The 16,606-nt window shown below is 41.0% G+C and overlaps 1 long non-coding RNA gene across 1 annotated transcript in view; it reads left to right on the forward strand.

Moving 5' to 3' along the window:
• Positions 1–15,556: 15,556 nt before the first annotated feature.
• Positions 15,557–16,606, forward strand: part of LOC115301843 — a 33,759-nt gene continuing 32,709 nt past the window's right edge. The window contains exons 1-2 of the long non-coding RNA XR_003913319.1: positions 15,557–15,780; positions 16,392–16,462. This is a non-coding gene — a long non-coding RNA (uncharacterized LOC115301843). The remainder of the gene's footprint in view (positions 15,781–16,391; positions 16,463–16,606) is intronic.

A 16,606-nucleotide genomic window follows, 5' to 3' on the forward strand; every position in this document is an offset into this window, starting at 1 on the left:
AGTGAAGCTGAAATATCTCCTTGCTCCTATAATTTCAAGATTGCTGCCTAAGGCTTCATAATCCCCTGTGATGCTTCCAAATTTATCCATGTATTCATTCATTCATCATTCATTGATTCACTTGTGAATTATTAACTGAATACATTATCTATTGGGTCCTTAAGATATGCTGGCATTGTGCTAAGAACCAGGTAAAACTGGTGAATAAAGTTGGCATTGGTTCCTTCCCTAGGAGGGACATTTGCGTTAAGTAGGCTTATTAGTTCCCATCTAAACTTGTGGGTGTCTAAGGTAGAGAGCAAGTCTGATAATCTTTCTTCTCCTTCTTCTAACGGGCACCAAGAATGAATACATAGTCCGTTCTACCTTGGTAGATTAACATTTTATTAAATAGATTAACAGATTTCATAGATTTTATTAAACCTTCAACATAATGTAACTGACCTTGGATTCATTCTCATTTTATGGCTAGCAGTGAGTTTCTTCACACTGTTGGTCATGCAGTTCATCAGACTTCTGGGTTTCTTCTTCATGACTGACAACTCACTAGCTATGGGAAAGTTCTCATTACTACCGCTCCACTAATGCAGAATTTCTGCATCTCTTATTTGTGTCATTTACTTTGTGTCTTTCGGTCGCACTCCATCCTTAAGGTTATGATTAGAGCTGCCCTCAGCTGCCTCATTTTTTTAAGTTTATTTATTTATTTTTAGCAAGAGAGAGAGAGAGAGAGAGAGAGAGAGAGAGAGAGAGAGCGAGCGAGCACAATTGGGGTAGGGGCAGAGAGAGAGAGAGAATCCCAAGCATGTTCTGAGCTGTCAGCACAGAGCCCACTGTGGGGCTTGAACTCCTAAATTGTGAGATCATGGTCTGAGCCAAATTTAGAAGTTAACCAACTGAGCCACCAGCAGTTGCCTCATTTTTAATAGGTGCCACTGTATACCACTGTGCAGTTTCAACAGAACACATACACTATAACCAATTTCTTTAGCCAGTCTACCTATGCCAGAGGGTTCCAGACTGACAAATCTGGATGAAATTCATTGTAGCATAAAATCTGCTGCCTCCAGTTCTGCCACATGAGTGGCAACATGGTCACAGATACCTGTAATCCCACCAAGCTGGGATTCAGGTACCTAGAGTCTCCAAATCTACTTCAGTGTTTACTATCCTGCTGTAGATACTATGCACACTTTAGCAATATGTAGAGCTGGCTGGTAGTTTAACTTGTTTAATAACTTAATGCTAATGAAGATGATCTTTTCATTTTGCTTTTAATGTTTAAGTCCCTAATGTTTTCTCATTATAAACATATAAAATATTTGTAAGTAAAAGGTGAGAATAAAGTGAATGAGTAAACTCTGCTTGAGAGGTAAAGAAGAAGTATCCCTACAAAAATATATAAAATTTGTTTAATAAAATTTAATATTTTTTTACTAAAAACAAATTATTATATTGCTCAACATGAAGCTGTCAGAAATTTAATTCATCTATTTAGCTGTGAAATGGCCAGTGCATCTAACATAGCAATGTGGACTTAAATTTCAGTAATAATTTCAGGGTTTATTCCATCAGTTGGTTCTTTATCTCAGTCAGGGCTATATTTTGCACTCTATGATGTCAAAAGTGTTTTCTTATTGCCTCTGTTTATTTATTTTCTTTCCCTTATGATGTTTTACTGAATGTCCATTCAACTTAGATTCCTGTAAAGATGGAAATCCAATAGAGCCAACTTTAAATGAAACGCGGAAGTGCTTCTACAAGTCTCAAAACCAAGTATGTAAAACATTTCTCTTGAGGTATCTTACATGCTTCATCATGAAGTTTATTGATTTAGAAAATAACCTCTCATTGTTAACCTGAAATTAGTATATTCTTGGCTATTTATACCAAATGAAGGGAAACCATGGTAAAGGCAGCTTTGTTGATCAAAAGAATATGGAGAGGGGTGTCTGAGGGGTTCAACCAATTAAGAATCTGATTCTTTGTTTTGGCTCAGGTCATGATTCCATGGTTTTGTGAGTTTGAGCCCACATGTGTTCAAGTGCCAGTGCAGAGCCCACTGAGATCACGTCTCTTTCCCCCTTTCTCTGCCCTTTCCCTGCATACATACGGTCTCTCTCTCAAAAGTAAATAAACTAAAGATAAAACCAGGATGAATAATCTCCATCTCGACTATAAACCAGTGATTCCTAAACTAGTTAATTATTGGAACCATCTATAAAGCTTCCTGAGCAGAGAGATGCATTTATGTAAAAGAATTAGAACCTCCACTGATGGTTCTTGGTATTTTGATAAATTTTTTGCACTGGATTTGTTTTCAACCCCCTCAATTTTTATTCTTTATTTACAGCACTTTTCTTCAGAATTTTTCCACATATGCAATCATATCCATTCAATGTATGACTTCCTGTTTGGCTCCAGCTCTTCAGCCATATTTGACTCCTCCAGATAGAGGTCAGCAGCCCCAAATAAACCTTGCCTCCCTCTTCACATTCATTCAAGAATCATTAACTGACTCAAATATGGCCACTTGAAGGCTTTTTCCAGGTCACTTAAAACCAAGATGTGGCAGAGTATGCTCTGCACTGACAGCAGAAGCTGTGGATGAAGATGTGATGCTCAGTGGGGAGTGTTTCCATATTAATTTACTACAGCTACTATAACAAAGTACCACAGACTGGGTGACAAACTACAAAAATGTATTGCCTTACAGTTCTGGAGGGACCAAGATCAAGGCTTTGGCAGGATTGGGTTCTTCTGAGGACTCTTTCCTTGGCTTGCAGACAGGGTCTTCTTGGGTCTTCAGACGGTCTTTCCTCTGTACATCTGTGCCCAAATTTCCTCTCTTATAAGAACATTAGCCATATATTATATTTAGACTTACCTAAATATAGTCACATTCTGAGGTACTGAGCATTAGAATATTAATATATGCATTTGTGGGGGACACAACTCAGCTCCTCCTGCCGTTCTTCCCAAATCAGTCCAAGAATTGTTAACCTACTCTAAAGGTGGTCTTTTCCAGGATATTTCAAAGCATAACAAGCCAGAGTATGTTCTCCCTTGAGAGCAGAAACTGCGCATGGGGAAATAAGAGTCATGGTAGGGGTGAAGGGGGAGGAGAGTGTGGCTTTGTTTCCTCCCTATGAAGTGGAGGCCTAACTGCATTGACAGAGAAGTCATCTGACAGCCAGAGGAGAATGCAGATTAAAATGGAGGGAGAAACAGAGTCTCCAAGGTGTTAAAGTCATTGGTTGTCCCTGTTCTTGAGTACTGACTAGACTTATCACCTTCTAGAATTCTGTTTTCATCTTTTGTCTGGATATTTGAGTCAGTAAATTGCAAGTTACCCAAACTATTCTGAGTTCATTAGAATAATATATAGATGATTCAGATGTTCTTCGGAATTTTAGCATCACGGTTTTAAACCACCCTGGTTTCTGTCGCTAAAGAAACTGTTAAATGCTATATTCAACTTAATTCCAGATGTTGGTTTCTCCTTTATATACCTCTTCCACATCTTTTTCACAGCTCACATCTTCTATACCTTAGGGTTTCACCCTAGACATCAACATCTACAATAAATTGTAATGTGTGGTGGAAGTGGATGGTGTTTAATGAGATGCCTCCATTCCCCACCCCCACTGCAACCCTAGTATGCAAGCAAATTACTCTTGTTATTTTTCTAAACCTAACTAGTTTGAGTCTATATGATCATCCTATAGGGTAACTCAACCCTTTAAGTAACTTCAATTCTTTGATTTATGAATCTGAGTTATTGTTCTATTGAATTGTCTAATGCCATTTTAACCTTACTGCATCCCTAATATTCTTCTTCTGGCTCCAGGCCATAAAGATGAGTATTTTTTGTTTGCTTGTTTTTGTTTTTGTTTCCCTAAAGTACCTGCTCAAGGTGGTGAGTGTGATACACTGATTCATATCTTTTTTGTTTTGAGAATAACTGATTATACATTTTCCAAATACTCAGATGTGACTGTCATGAAGTACTAAAAGACAGGAGACAAACTTTCACAGATGGAGAAAATAGGTAGTGTCTGTCCTGGCATTCATTTGCTGAAAGAAAATATACCCTCATGAAATTATCTATAAAGACGCTAAAAATATAAATAATGTATACTGTGATTTGCCTATGGCCTCTTGTTGAAAACACCAAGTTCATACGATCTTAAGTTGTTTAGACAATACAAAATGGGACATGAAAATATGCTGACAATTATATCTTAAGAGAGAAAGACTTTAGAAAGAGCAACAATGAGGTTTTGTGGTCTGTGAAGGATGTGGTCTGTGGGTAGCCTAGAAATAAAGCTTTCATCCCACTTCAAGAAGTAGTGCTTTCCTAGATCCATCCTTAAGGAATCGATTTCCCTGGAGTGTCTTGGTCCTTTCATTACAGGGAGCCTTGCATCTAGGATCTAAAGATCTGCTGGGGAAATGGAAGTCAGGGTTTACAGCTGGGCACCTCTTTGACCTGGGCGAGCCCTGACCCATTTAGAGGAAAGGCTAAACTTTGTTGTACATCCTTATTTTTCTTATGAGTCCCTTAAAATAATTATAGGTGCCCACGTGTGTACATACATGTACATGCATACTCTACATGTTCAGAGTTGCAGGGATGAAAACACTTGAGTAAGTATTTGTAGTACAAGGTGAGAAATGCAGCAAAAGGAGTGCATGCTGTGTTCAGATATTGTTCTGAAGACAAGTGTACCATTTTGTCTTAATTGGTTACAAGGGGAAGGGTTATGGCTGTCAAAGCACCATAGGCTTCTCAGAGCAAGTGAAGCCTAACAGAATGATTTTAAAGAATGATAAGTAAAGGATCTTGGGTGAGAGGAAGTATTGTAAGTAATAGAAATGACATGGCTAAATGCCAACTCCTGATTCAGTATGGTTTGTTCAAGAAACCATAGTTATGAGTACATCAACACTGCTAAGAATGTGGTGCTGGGGTTATGTTAAATAACAAGATTCTGACGATAAGACTTGAAAAGGGAAAAGAGACAGAATCTTAAGAGAATTTTGTTGGGATTTAGAATATACCCATAAAGCATTTATGAGTTAGTGAAGAAACTACTCATTGGAGTAACCTGTTAGATTTCAGAGCACTGAAAAGCTCAGTAAGTATGGTAGGTTTCTCTCAGGTGAGGACAAATAGCTGGAGAAAATTGTTAATTCATGTTAACTCACTAAAAGTGCAAATTAAGTGTCTCAAAAAAAATGGGACCTATGCTTTCATAGTGGTTTTATATTAAAAAAAAGTAACATTAAGAAAAAAGTTTATTTTGTCTTAGATTAAATAGCATTCATGTTCTATTTTCAAGCTATGCAGTAATTCTTTAATTAATAAAAACTATGGAGCTTAATACTTTCTGTAAACATTTGCCTATTAAATTATGGGATAATACACTTTGAGTTCTGAAATTTATATTAGACATTAGCGTTGCTAACTTCAGGAGAGTCACATTGGTAAGGACATTTGAGAATTTTATTATTTTTTCCCCATGAGTCTTAATTTCTTGTAATTCACACCATTCTTGTCCTCTTTTGTTATATCTTCTAAAATTGCTAACTGGCTTAAGCCTGCTCAATTCTCATTTGAAATGGATTTGTGTATCATTTGTAGCCTTCTGCATGACCATGCAAGAACTCTTGTTGAACTGGGGAAAAAAAGAAAAAATAAAAGCACCCCTTTCTAAAGAGAAACTTTTCATAATAAATGTACAACTATGTTATTTACATAGAGAATGCCACCCCAACATTTGTACAGTACACAACCTACCCAACTCTTTGTGATTGCCTTGGTATATGAGATCTCCTCCAACAACATTCTCATCTACTCTTTTGCATCTTTCCTCTTTTGCAAGGTAAGCAAGATAATTTTGTAACCCATTTACCTGGTACAACTTACATAGCATAGACAGACTTCACAACCGCTGCAAGCATGGGAAAATGAACTCTTCAAGGAAGATAATATATAACAAAGTTGTAGACAGGTAACAACATTCAGGAGAAATAAACATTTTAAGTGTTTGGTTGATCAATATCTTCTGATGACAATCTGCTTCTCTATACAATCTCTTGAGAAGTTGGATAGTGCAGACACATACTGAAGATGACTGGAAATCAGAGAAATAGAGGTAAAGGTGGCATACTGAAAAACAAAAACCAAAACACAAAATATGTAGATTACCCAACAGAGAGGAGTTGGCTATTTGGTGAATTTGCTAGGAGAGGAAAGGAAGATTAGTGAATTTCAGACATTAGGACTTCTGGCATGGGAGCACAATGTGGACTATGGTTCCTCATCATGCAATTGGGTATAAATGGAAGAGCAAATTTAGAAAGAAAAACAGGATTAGTTCACTTTAGGCCCTATATTTCTAGAAGACTGTTCCTATCCAGACACTAACATTTTGTAAGGACTAGGATATTGGTTCTAGAAATTATAGGAGACGTCAAAGCTAGGGATGGAAATTTTAGAATCATCAGCATATGGGTAGTATTTGGAAACAAGGAAGGAAAAGAAAAGTCTTACAGAGAGGAAGTAGAATGATAAAACAGGCAGAATCCAAGGAGATTGAGTCTTTATGGAACAAATGGAGGAAAAGGGAAGGAACATTCACAAAAGGAAAAAAATAACAAAGATAGATTCTGAAATCTAGATGCTTGAAAATTTGCTGTCTATTCTCAGGGAGTTCTGAGGCCCAACAGTGTCAAAGTCATTAGAAGGTCAAATCAAGGAGGGACTGAGGAAAGTCTCATGTGTGTTTTATGATTACCTAAGAGGATCCAATAACCAGTTCCATTTTTCCTTGACCAACTTTGAATTGTCAAATAAAGAAAAGGAGTAACAATAACCACAACAGCAGATGATGCAATTACAAGAATGACTAAGATAAGGAATACAGCTTTGTATAGGCAAACTGACCTAGAATAGAACCCTAGAGTAGGCAAACTGGCCTTCCCAGTCATAGGCTACGCTGGGCCTGAGGTGGTCTCCCTGCATTGGGGAGCTTCTCAAGTTCAGCATATGCCATGGAGTTGCAGAGAACAACTGCTCCTTGTGGACATCCTGCTCTCGTGGGAGCACAAGGGGATTCATAATTCATTGAGAGAGTGAGCAAGAGCAAGAGAGAATTCAGGCAGTTAAAGATCAAATCAAAAGGTCACCTTTATTCACTATACAGCTGTTAGGTATGTGGGAACATGGACTTGCAAAAACTATTCTGCTTGACTAACATTTCTCAGACTGTCAAAGCAAATCTACATAGCCCCACTCTAGCCCAGGGGGCTTGAGTCAGTCTTGCTGAGTTTGGCCAAGAAAATGGAGAACACCTGAATAAAGCCCATTGCAGGGGATGTGATCCATGCATCACACAGGCCTGCTTCGTTCAGAAGGGTCCTGTCTTGGAGTTTAATGATCTGTGGCTAGTGCCTTGAAATTCTTAAGAATTTAATTTTAAAGTATGTGTTCAGCTAACCCATAGCCCATTTCTGGCTTTCTTCCCATCTCTTTGAGGAAAGCCTTTTACTTCTTGGGTCCATGGTATCTCAGGTCATCTTAGCCTTTGCCTCCATTCCCCTGGCCAACAGTTGCCATCTCCAGCCTCCTCTGATTCATCCTGTGAGGACCTGGATCTGCATACAGGAAGGGAAGATCTGAGTCAGACACAGGCCTCCTGCAACATCTTGGGATGGGGCGTGGTGGGGACCATCCTTGCTCAGGGCTAGGAGTATTTACCCAAGGGCTGAGGCTGAGAATCAACCCTCTTAACCACTCCTGATTCGGGCACAGAGTATGTCCCGATGTGGAGGTTGCAACCGCTTTGTAGGTCACCCCTTGATATGAGTTAGAAAGGCAGGTGGCCCTTTGGGAAGGGAAGATAGTCTGCTCCCTCCCCACCCAGTGCATCAGTTCTGCAACGTGGGGAGCGGGAACTTGTAAGCGATGTGCTACTGTGTGCACCGCAGAATCACAGAGCAGGGCTGAGTCTGGGAGCATCTACATTCGCCCCATGACTACCACCATCCCTGAGGGAGTGTGACATTAAATAGCAGACAAAAGGCCTCATGACAGGTTAAGAGGCAGACCACAGAAGAGAAACAAGTGTCACATATTAGTAGCTTTAGTGTTATGTTTTTCCTTTTCTTTGGGCAAGGGGCTCCACCGGTCCATTTTAAAGTAGGCCTTAGAAATAATGTAACACAGCTGAAATACCCAAGATGGGCTGAGCCACATATTCTCTGTTCCTTCTGTGTCAGTCACCCATTGGGGGTCGGTCACTGAGTGAGGGCTGAGGGAGTAGAGTGGGGCCCAGCGTAGTATTCAAGGGGAATTCCATTCACATGCCCTCAGTGATGGGGGTGTGTTCTTCCTCATGAGTCCTAATTAACCTGCATGTGGTATTTCCGATGGAGCAAACAAATCAGAGCTCTGTTAGTGACAAAACCTGAAATGATGGAGGCAGGACTTAACTTGTTTCCTTTTTAGTACAGGGGTGTAAACTGCACTCCACACATAATTGCTCTTGTGCATGGGCTTGCTCCAGGAAACTAACAGCGAGGGCTGGGGAAGGAGTCAGGGGCTCCACTTAGTGCAACCCATCAAGATGCCCCTCACTCAGCCTCGAGGATCCGGAAAAATTTCATCTGGAAGCACTTGCGTACAATTGTTTGTAAAGTTGAACCTGGTCTCAGTGGTTGAGACTGTTTTCACACTTAAGGCGGAAAGGCAATGCTGAAGGACGAGTTCTCTTTCATTTCGATCAGCCTGGCTGAGGTGCCATTTGCCTGGCAGGTCACCAGCACCAGCACTAGGACGATCAGTTAAGGGTCCAATGTATGATCTCCTAGAATGGGAGGGACACGGTCGGCTGGTCAGAGACCCGCAACTACCAGAGGGCTGGAGCTTTGGGCACCGGTCCCCTTCTCCTGTCCACTGTGTGGTTCTGGGAGGGCTTACAGCATTTGGGGCTACCCGACTTCCCTTGGGGAAACAGGCAGGCCTGAGTTCAGAGTCTGGCCTCCATGAGTGTCAGAATCTGTTTCAGCTGCAGTAGATTGACTACAAGGACTGAATCAAGCACTGCAGGGGGACCTGGAAATTATCTGGAAAACAGCAAACTATGGTGGGGACGTGGGGAGCTAACAGTATGACACATGGGGTTTGGAGCCAGAGCAGTCTGGATATTCATCAAAAGGTAACCCTGGGCTAATCATGCCTGCAGCATACCCATTATTCATTCTTTTGTAATAAACCTGGAATTCAGCACTCAACTGCGCTCTGGCCTTCTTCCTCTTCTCCGCCCAGCGATTGGCCATATTTCCTCCTTCCTGATTTAACTAACAGGCCAGCCTTTGGGAAAATGGTGTTAAAGGGAGAAATCTGTAAAATGACATATCGCTTGGTGTGATTTTATGTCTTTTAAGAGGTTTTGGAAACAGCAGCCTCTCTGTCCCCTCGTGTTTAACTCAATTCCCCCAGCAACAAAGTTTTGGACACAAACCACTAACGCTCTTCAAATGGTTCCCTCTCAAAAGACCATTAGGGCTTTTATTCCTTGGACCAACTGAGGAGAGAAAGAATGCCACGGCACTCAGCAGGGCAATTCAACTTTCACCAGCTGAGACAGAGTTAAGCCTTTAGAATTGTTGCCCCCTAAAGGAAAATAAAACACAGGGAGAGGGAATTAAGATGATCTTGCATCATTAAGCAGTCATGTGTATTACTGAAAGATGTTGCTTTCTTATTGGGGGCTATTAAGTATCACTTTGAATAATGGCTCCAGAGAGCTAAATGCCAGAACAAAGGCAAAAGGAAATGTGAAAATATCATGAATTAAAAAATCAGAACTGGGAAGAATAGATGTTTCCTGCAATAAACTTTAAAGTCATCATCATTCTTACATGTATGTACATAAAACACATTTCAAGCAGGGGAGAGAATCAGGTCTCTTATAAAAATCATTTCTATAATCTAATGATTCTAGCTTTTATGAACCCTTCCTGTGTTCTGCAATAATTTATATCAGTGTGTTCAACTTTTATTTTAATCAAATGTAGAGGTTCATACTCACTTATAATGAAACACACTCTGAAGGATTGGTCTTGGAAATTTTTGCACTTAGCCGGGAGTAGCTGTTTCCTTTGCAAATCAAAGGGGATAGGATTGATATATTAAGGTTTTTGTAGCGTAGCAAAAATGGGAATGGGGCTGACAAAGCAGTATACTTTGTCAAATATCTCATGTTTTCATTAGACGGGACTTGGCTCACAGGTTAGCACCCAACGATGAGGGTGTGGGTGTGAGTTTTATATTTTGTTTATGACAAGAGCTTATTATGTCATGATAGCCTATGTCTTGGATGAAGAGCGAGTTCATGCTCTTTAGGGAATGTGCTGATTAGATAACATTTTAGTTAAATGAATGTGGTATATAAGATTATTATTTCGCTCTCCCTAGAGACTTTGGAGACCAGAGCACAAGGTATATGCTAATGTAAAGATGAAAGGAGGGCTGCCTAGGGATCTATGTAGTACCATTTTGCCTAAATCATAAGTTAATGACAATCTTCTAAATAGGTTGGTTGGAAGTTTTGAGGAAAAAAAATGTAGTTTGATGAAGTAACACTGGAGATCCTTTGATGCCATCAGTTAGATAATGGTTGGTTACCGAAGTAGTATTAATAGGAAGGGTACACAAGGAAAATAGTGAGGAGCCAGGAGCCAGGATCTAACAGTTGTACTTAAAAAAATAAATAAATAAAAAAAATAAAGCTGTCTTCTGAGGAGGTTGAAAAAGGAAAAAAAAAAGGTTTAGAGGTCACTTTGGAAATCTTTATTTATGTTCATGGCAGCCATTAAAGGTCACAAAACGCAAGTATGCTACCTAGAATCACACATATGGTGAAATCTTGTGTCATAAGATGCAATTAGGTACAGTTGGAGTTAATTACTGTTGGTTCCAAACCCTGGGAGTTCCACAAGTGAAATCTTCAACTTGCCCCTTCATTCAAGGGCAAGGAGAGGGATGGAAGAAAGAGGCTGGCCACTCCAGACTGGTGGTGAGCAGGTTTAATGAGCAAAGGACATTCCATAGGAAGCTTGCCCTGGGCAGCTGCAAGATCAGTAGATCTCCGTACCTACCAGCCAGAATGTTAAAAGTTTACATCGAGGCCTTATGTGGGTTCAGTCACCACATATACTGTCCAGGTAGTCTCAACAACACGGTGTCCTCTCCAAACTGCATCCTTGCAAGTGCCTCCACTATGGGGATGGTGAGCAGAGCATGCATCCCTTGGACAGGGGAGAAGATGAGGGGCTCGGTCCATAGCTCATAAGTCAAGCAAGTAGTCATGGTCTCTGAAAAACCCACTGTAGCAATTACCTGTTTATCTACCATTTCCTAAACACTTTTGAAATGTTATCCTTTCTATAATGGGCCACCAGCTGATAAAAACTGTAACTTTAAGGAGGGGGAAAAGATTTAGCCTAGGTCACAGTATTTCCTAGTTTAAGGAGAATCAGAAGTCATATTTATACTGCACCATAGATTCTTTAAATCTGATAACTTTCAAAGGCACTCTTCTATTTTTCAACCTCTTTGCTATGCAACTACTACTATTACTATTACTGGAAGGCAAAAAGAGAAAGAGAAAGAGAAAGAGAGAGGGAGGGAGAGAGACAAAAGAAAAAAATTCATAAAATCAGAATGATAGAGATATCTTTAAAAGCATCAATTGTTCTAGAAAGTAAGGGTTAGTTACAAATGCAGTTAGACAAAAATGGTTACCTCCCCAAAATCCTCTAATAAAATTAGAGAATTCAAAAAACATATTTCTGCCTATAGGATTATTTGGCTTAGCTGAAGTTGTGGAAAATTCTTAACATAAATGAGGCTTCACAAAATGCAAAATGTGTTGACACCATGGGATATTAGAATTATTATTTTATTAGCATATTATATTCCTAAAAATTCAAAATTGAGAGGCCAGAGAAATTTCATGTATCTGAGACATTTTAAGACACAGTTTTAAACATTCTATTCAGGCCTAACAGTGCCTGAACCAATTTTACTGAGAAACTGTATAATATTTCATGTATTTGGGTCAGTTTCATAAATAAGGGTTTGAAAATGGCTGAAGAGGGAGGGGGGAATGGGAAGAGGGATGATGGTCATGGAGAGGGGCACTTGTGGGGAAGAGCACTGGGTGTTGAACAGAGACAAACTTGGTAATAAACTAATTAAAAAAAAAGAAAATGAACTTTCTGCCACTGTAGAGGTTCAAACTATATTGTTACATAAGGTTTTGTTTTTTTTTTTTACTTTAAAATTTGAGTTATATGTTATACAATCATTATTTCTTTGGATCAGAAGCATTTAGTCCCTTCAGCTCAATACAGTCAAATTTAACATCACTGAAGAAATTAAAACAGAACTCCTGCCTCATTGCACAAATCAAAATATCAGGTCTTAGAGTCAAACTCAGTCTTTCTAACATTCAATTTGAATTAATAGATTAATGCCTTGTTAACTTTGACAGAGCTCTTTGGCACAGAATTAGTTCTACACACTCAGGTAATTGACATAACAGTTTAAACAAATCTCTTTACCTGAGACAGTTACATAATTGCATCACATCTATCTGGCTTCATCTCTTTTGTTGCATGAAGCTGACTGACTTTGGTGTGCCATTTTGGCTTCTTTGTATTGTTTGTTTTTCTGTGACAACCAACGGGATAGTAAGAAAGGCACCTAGCTGTGAGCACTGACAACCGCACCTTGAAAAACACTGCCTTCCAGTTTTGGGTGCAAATGGAGTTGATTTCCAGCCATCTTGGGACTGAGGTCAGGTGTCTAACTCCCATTCTTGGCCTGTTGTGCATTCCCCAGGGACGGATCGAGTCCCTCATGCATCTGGTAAACCATGCAACATTAGAGCTTAGCAGGGAGGGAAAAAGGTAATTTTTTTTCTTTGAACCCAGCTGGCATTCAACACACTCTGAAACAAGAGGATTGATAGCCCATGTAATTTTAATCTGGGTTAATATGCATTTTTAATAAAACTGCAGATGCTTTTCTCCTTCATACAGTCCCATGTCTACCATATCACTGCTCAAGTTTTTTCGCCCATATTCATTGTGGGGAGTAACTATGTTATGAAGCGTGCAGTTCCCCTGGCCTTTGAAACTTTCTCTCTTCCGTGGCATGAATCAAATTCTAAAATTATTAATTCTCTCTTCGGACTGCACATCCCAGTTTGTTATAGAAGTCTCAAAAGTCTTCCTAATTTGAAATGTAGCCAGATGGGTTTTAAAAGTTTTAATCATGAGGGATTTAGAACAGCCGGGAATTCTGCCTTATGGGGAGAGCTGAAAGTCCTTACCTGAGGCTGGATATGGCGCTGCAGCCACGCAGCTTCCTAGGGCAAAACCGCAGGAATGTATTATACCTTGAACAATTCCTAGAGCAGAAAAAGTAAGCTTTCCACTGAAGTCACCTTGTCCTGGATTTCGAGATCCGCCCCTCTCCATGGAGTGATGGCTGCTTTCATACCTTTAAATAGTTCCCTGGTTCGGTGTGTTCTGGGAGGGGGTGACCCTCAGCTGCTACACCTTCCCCAGCTCTGGAGAGCTTTACCTGCCTCTCCTGCTTGCCCTTGATCTCTGACTTCTAAGGTACCTCCTTTTAATCTACCCTCCCCATAGCACTGACTGTTATTCTTAGCCGTGGCCTTAGCTCACTCAGTAGCTACCATAAGTTCCATTTCCCCCAGTTCGACACTTCTGAGGGAGGAATTAGACAGTAACGATGGCTCTCAGTAAACATTCTCAGGTTAATTTGTAGCTCACGGCAGCCTTTACTCACTTTGAACCTGCTCCCTTAGAGAGTTAATATTTGTATTATTTATTAATTTGCTCACATAAAAAGTGAATTTAAATGAATCCCTTCCTGTGCTTATCCCTGGGGACCGTGACATTGTAAAGTTAAAGAGGGAACTGAGATCGTCTGACTCCACATAGTTGGTGGTCACCTTCACCTTTCTGTATACTCTGTGTACCATGTCAACTTGACAGAAGATCCAGAGGATTCTTGGCCTTGCCCTTTGGAGAGCTGCCACCAAGCTGGCAGGTGGATTTCTTGGTCCTCCACTTCATTCTGGGAAGTCGTCTTCAAGTACAACATTAATTCCTGCCATTCCTTTTAGACATTCCAATCAGACTGGCAACTATCTTGTAGCAAGGGCCCTGGTCGGCCTTAGCACTCCAGCCACTTTCTAGTTCTGAGTTATTTCTGGACTTTTTGGGTACAAATTGAATGAGAACGGTGGCCAACAAACACGATAGTGCTTCTGGACACAGATGAGTTAAAAAAAAAAAAAAAAACAAGTGGCTTGAGTAGATATGTTCAGGTGATGAGAAAGAAACAGCATCTTTCTTGTCTTGCTTATACAAAAATTTTCTGTGGAACCAACTTGTAAGCCTGTGCTGTATGCCCGGTATTCTTGAAGTTGGCTCTCTCTGAGTATTCTGATATAAGAAGGAAAAAAATTACTTTGTGTAAGTAATTCTTCATTGGAACTATTTATAGTGTGTGTGTGTTTGTTTTTTTAAAAGTTTGTTTTTGAGAGAGAGAGACAGAACATGAGTGGGAGAGGGTCAGAAAGAAAGGTGGGCACAGAAACAGAAACAGACTCCAGGCTCTGAGCTGTCAGCAGAGAGCCCACCTTGGGGCTCAAACCCACAGACTGGGAGATGGTAACCTGAGCTGAAATTGGAAGCTCCACCAACTGAGCCACCCAGGTATCCTGTATAGTGTGTGTGGGTTTTAAACCCCAAATACATCCTGAGGTCAACAGAGGTCAAAGTTTTGGCAATGCATACATATATATATTTACATAATGCAAATACACACACACACACACACACACACACACATATATATATATATATATATATATATATATATATATATTTTTTTTTTTTTTTTAAAGAGAGGGGGCGGAGGGGCAGAGAGAGAGAGGGAAAGAGAGAATCCCAAGCAGGCTCTGGGCTGTCAGTGCAGAGCCCCATGCAGGGCTCCATCCCACAAACCATGAGATCATGATCTCAGCCCAAAACAAAAATCCGATGATTAACCTACTAAGCCACGAGGCACCCCTTGGCTATTTTATCTTAGAAGACAACCAAACAAACCCCAAAAGACCAGAACAGAAAGCGCATGGATCCTGGAAGCTGGCTGGAACATAGGCTCTGCCACTTAGCTATGTTACCTGGCGATGCCACCACCATAAAGCCAGACAGTAATAGCTCCTGGATTTTGGATTGTTGTCATGATAATCCTGAACGTAACCAAGCTTTCCAGTGACAACAGTACCCAGTATTAAGTGGTAATGTACACACACTTACCAGTCACTTGGTTCAATAAGACAGAAGTCAACCGCAGCTGAACTGCTGACACATTCCAATCTCACGGAACTATTCCAGGGCAAGCTGCCTGGAGGACCGACAGTGAGAGAGGAAACCGGAAAAACTGATTTTAGTCCCGGCAAGTCACGTGAAACCTCGCGAGAAGAGAGAAAGCTCGCGGAATCTTGCGGGAGAGTCTGACCCTTCAAGAGTAGGGGGCGGAGGGCAGAGTGTTGCAGACGCCAGGCGGCGGAGGAGACCGAAAACCACCCTTGCATGGTGCTGGCGTCTTCGTGGGCGGTCGCGCCGTTCCTGGACGTCCTGTAACCTGGTGACCTGGCGACTCAGGTGGGCATGACCAGCCCCCTAGCACTGAGTGCATGCGGCACAGAACTTTATCTTTGCTTCAGTACTTATCTGAAACCTAGTGTATTTGACCAAGCGAGTACTCTCCTGAGCAAATAAGCCTGCATCTCAGGATCATAGGTTGTTATTTGTTATCAAACAACTATATTTTAAGGCTTGTGACAAGGTCCTCACCGCCCTCCATAATATCCACCAGTCATAAACTATTGTGTCACAAACGTTCAATCCCAGTTAGTCCCCATGCTTGAAAGATGTGCCTTAAACAAATTGGCGCCCAGATTCCAAGACCTCATAGATATCTGCTCCTGATCTCCCCCTTCTTTTTTTGAAGTTTATTTAATTTGAGAGAGAGAGAGAGCAGGAGGGGCAGAGAGAATCCCAGGCAGGCTCTGTGCTGCCATTGCAGAGCCTGAGGCAGGGTGGCTGGAGCTCACAAACTGAGATCATGACCTAGACCTCAGCTGGAGTCCAGTGCGTAACGGACTGAGCCATCCAGGAGCCCCCTAACCTCCCCTTCTGACATACGAGTTGAGGCAGAAAGACGTATTCTCTCTTACTGCAATACACTAACCTTGGCTTTTCTGGGTCCACAGGGCATCCTAGTGGTCCTTTTTGCCAGCGGGAGCAGTCAACAGAAGGATCCAGGAAATTTCCTGGAAGTGTGGTGAGTGCTACAATGCTGGCTGATAAAGAGAATTGTGCTGTGAAGGACTTAGAAGGGGACCCCGATACAGCATCGGGAAAGGAATAGGAAAAAGTCTGGAGGAAGTGACGCTGGACAAGCTGGCCAGGGGAAAAGGGACAGCAG

This window comes from Suricata suricatta, chromosome 9 (assembly GCF_006229205.1).
Source record: "Suricata suricatta isolate VVHF042 chromosome 9, meerkat_22Aug2017_6uvM2_HiC, whole genome shotgun sequence".
NCBI classification, from domain to species: Eukaryota; Metazoa; Chordata; class Mammalia; order Carnivora; family Herpestidae; genus Suricata; species Suricata suricatta.